We start from the raw sequence: 3,981 nt of genomic DNA on the forward strand, positions 1-3,981 counted from the left end.
CAATCCTATTACACACTAAATTAATAGTTTTATTCAGTTTAATCCTTGCTATTCAACAAAATTGTTTACTTTCTTTCATTTTTTTTTTCCTTTCTAAGGTTGGAACCAACATGGTGAAATACCTCCAGCAGGCTGAAGGGTCAAGGCCGTACCCCTACATCCTGACATTGGGAGAAAATGACCAGCGCTGCTCTCAGGCATTCGTCATTCTGGTGGGACAGGCTCTGGAGCAATGCACACTACTTGGGGCGGTTGATGTGTGCTTAAAGGCATTTTATATTTTTGACATTAACTATTTAAAGTAGTGTGCTCCTGTATAGGACTTTTTGTAATGTTGCTATGAAATAGCGAGGCCTACTTGAAAAGGCATAGACAGTGTTTGTATGTTAAAATGAGACCAGGGCTGGATAGTTTTGTTCTGCAAAAAAGATATTTGGAGTCACAGAGATCCTGCTCTGTAGAAGCTGCCTCGGCCTATTTGTGCAATTACTATATTCTGCCCTTGTGAGTAATAGTATGGTAATGATGTTGCTGTTGATTATCTGTTTTTGTGCTTTTGAAAAATAAAATTTTTTTCTAGGAACATTTAATATGATGTTTATTGCATATATGTATGGTTTGCAAAACTTGGAAGTTTTTTTGTAATAGACCAGTATATCAAAGTATTTTAACTGTTTAATAGACATTTTTTTATTCATTTTTTTTTTTTTACTGATTCACTATAAACAAATAACCCATTTCGCTGGGTAAAATTAACCCAGCATTATAGTTAAATGTGACTTAGCATTTAGGTTGAATATTTAACCCATCTTGCTGGGTTAAACAAATAACCAATTTTGCTGGGTTAAATTAACCCAGCAATATTTACCCAGTATTTTTTAGGGTGGTTCTTACTTCAAGTTTTGTGCTGGATGAAGTTGCATTTCAAAGTACAAAATTACACAACTAGTATTTTAACAATAACATATAAGAAATGCCTAACTAGATAATGTGAGTATATATAACTTTAAAATGAGACTAGGACATTTAAAAATAAAACAAAGTAGGCCCCACTCCAAGTAATGTGGAAACTTAAAAAAATAGTTAAATTTCAATTAAAAATACATATTTGAAACTCTTAAAGTTAAGTAGCATGGACACAAAAGAATGACTAGGGAAATTATTAAATTAAGTAGGATTTACTTGCGAAATTAAATAGACTTAACTAGAAAAAATTAAGTAGACTTTACTAGCAAAAAATATTTGTTACATAAAGAAATGTAAGTAGTAAATACAAAGAATAGTCTTGCTTAAACTACATAATTATCTGATGCAAAAAGTTACCTTAATGTTTTTAAGTAGATCAGGCTGGATATTTTTTTCAGTGCACCGTGTAAAGACCCCTGGGGTCATATGTCGATTTTCTTAAAGAATTTGGACATCTGCTATCAGACCTACTGGTTAACTCTGACAAAGTGTTAATAGCAGGAGACTTTAACATTCATGTAGATGATGCTAACGACGCTTTAGCACTCGCATTTATGGTTTTACTAAATTCCTTTGGGATTGAACAAAATATAAATGGAGCAACTCACCGCTGTAATCATACGCTAGATTTAATTATATCCCATGGTATAGAGGTCTCTAATATAGAGATCTTACCTCAAAGTGATGATATCACAGATCATCACCTCCTGATATATACTCTACCCGTAGAACAGATTAGCTGTGTCTCCCCACGTTATCAATTTGTTAGAAATATAAATCCAACTACTAAAGACAGATTCACAAGTAATCTGCCGGATCTGTCCCAAATTCTTATTAGACCCCTAAATGCAGACGATCTAGATGAAGTGACTAGCAGCGTGGGCACTATTTTTACCAGTACATTAGACACTGTTGCTCCCGTCAGATTAAAAAAAGTCAGAGATAAAACACTTGCACCGTGGAACAAAAGTCATACTCGCGCCCTACAGAGAGCAACCCGTAACCTCGAGCGAAAATGGAGGAAAACTAAATTAGAAGTTTTTCGAATAAAGACAGTATGTGCAGCTATAGACAGGCCCTAAAAACTGCTAGGACCGAGCATCTTAGCCAACTGATAGCAAGAATACAAAACAATCCCATGTTCTTACTTAGTACAGTGGCTCGCCTAACAAAACCTAAGATGCCCGCAGAGAGTATCCCATCACAGTTTAGAAGTGAACACTTTATGGATTTCTTTAATGAAAAAATTAATAGTATCAGGAAGAAAATAACGGAGGTTCAACCTCTAATAGTATCTCACGATCAAGTTCAGCCTAAAGTTTCACATTTAAATTTTCAGTGCTTTACAGGTATAGGACAGGAAGAGCTGTATAAACTTATCACCTCAGCCAAATTAGCAACGTGCCTGTTAGACCCAATACCAACCAGATTTTTAAAAGAAGTGTTGCGTACGGTTGGAGAGCCACTTCTAAACATTATTAATTCTTAATTATGTCTAGGTCACGTCCCTAAACCTTTCAGGTTGGCAGTTCTTAAGCCGCTTCTTAAAAAAATCTAATTCGGACGCGAATGAAATAACAAATTACAGACCGATTTCAAACCTTCCGTTCATATCAAAAATACTAGAAAAAGTAGTATCAGCTATGATATTCTCATAGATCGCCTACAAAATCATATAGGTATTCAGGGGCAGGCATTAAAATGGTTTAGATCATACCTGTCTGATCGATACCATTTTGTAGATCTAAATGGAGTACCGTCTGATGTAATGCCAGTGAAATATGGGGTCCCACAAGGGTCAGTTTTGGGACCTCTGCTGTTCTCAATACACATGCCTCCCTTGGGTAACATCATTAGAAGACATGGGATTAGTTTCCATTGTTATGCTGATGATACCCAATTATATATCTTAACAAAACCAGACGAAATGCCCAAGTTGTCTAGATTAACCGAGTGTGTCCAGGACATAAAAGATTGGATGACCAATAACTTTCTTTTACCAAATTTAGATAAGACAGAGATATTACTCATCGGCCCAAAAACCAGCACACAACAGCTTTCATTTACATTTACATTTACATTTAGGCATTTGGCAGATGCTCTTATCCAGAGCGACTTACAAAAAGTGCTTTAATGTTTACATCATTGGATACATACTTACACTGGGTTAACTAGTTTAATAACTAAGTGCCATTAGTCCAACACAACTAGGAAAAGGTTGTGGTTTTTTTTTTTTTAGTTAATTCAAGTACTGGAGAAACAGATGCGACTTGAGTCGTTGTTTGAAGATGGTCAAGGTCTCTGCTGTACGGACATCTAGAGGAAGTTCATTCCACCACCTAGGTGCCAGAACAGAAAAGAACCTGGATGAATGTTGCCCTCGATCCCTGAGAGATGGTGGGATGAGGCGAGCAGTGCTGGAGGATCGGAGGGAACGTGGTGCAGTGCGTGGTGTAATTAGCGCAGAGAGGTAAGCGGGTGCTGGGCCATTTTTAGCTTTGTAGGCAAGCATCAGTGTTTTGAATTTGATGCGGACAGCTACAGGAAGCCAGTGCAGGGAGCGGAGGAGTGGTGTGGTGTGGGAGAACTTGAAAAGGTTAAAAACGACACATGCTGCTGCATTCTGGATCAGTTGCAGAGGACAAATTGTGGACAGAGGCAGGCCTGCCAGGAGTGAGTAGCACCCATCATGCTTAGACTTTGCCCCTGGGCTAGTCAAAGCTATTCTGCATCCTCACCGCAACCATCTTCGCAACCATCTTTCCATTTCCATTCTTGACTATGCACCCAGTTGTTCTCGAAGCCTCTGTCCTCCGCCTTTTACAGCTCTGAAGCAGAAAAGACTTCACTTACTATGTCCAGTTCATGCTCTTCAGATTTATAGTACATCCACCGTGCTAGCCAGTGACGTAAATCAGAACAGGTTTTTATATGCTATGAGACAAACATTGTCACATTGGGTGAGAGATGCTGTTGCCCTAGTCTACAAGGCACGTGGTCACACTTCGCCTCTAG

This window comes from Clarias gariepinus, chromosome 2, assembly GCF_024256425.1.
Source record: "Clarias gariepinus isolate MV-2021 ecotype Netherlands chromosome 2, CGAR_prim_01v2, whole genome shotgun sequence".
NCBI classification, from domain to species: Eukaryota; Metazoa; Chordata; class Actinopteri; order Siluriformes; family Clariidae; genus Clarias; species Clarias gariepinus.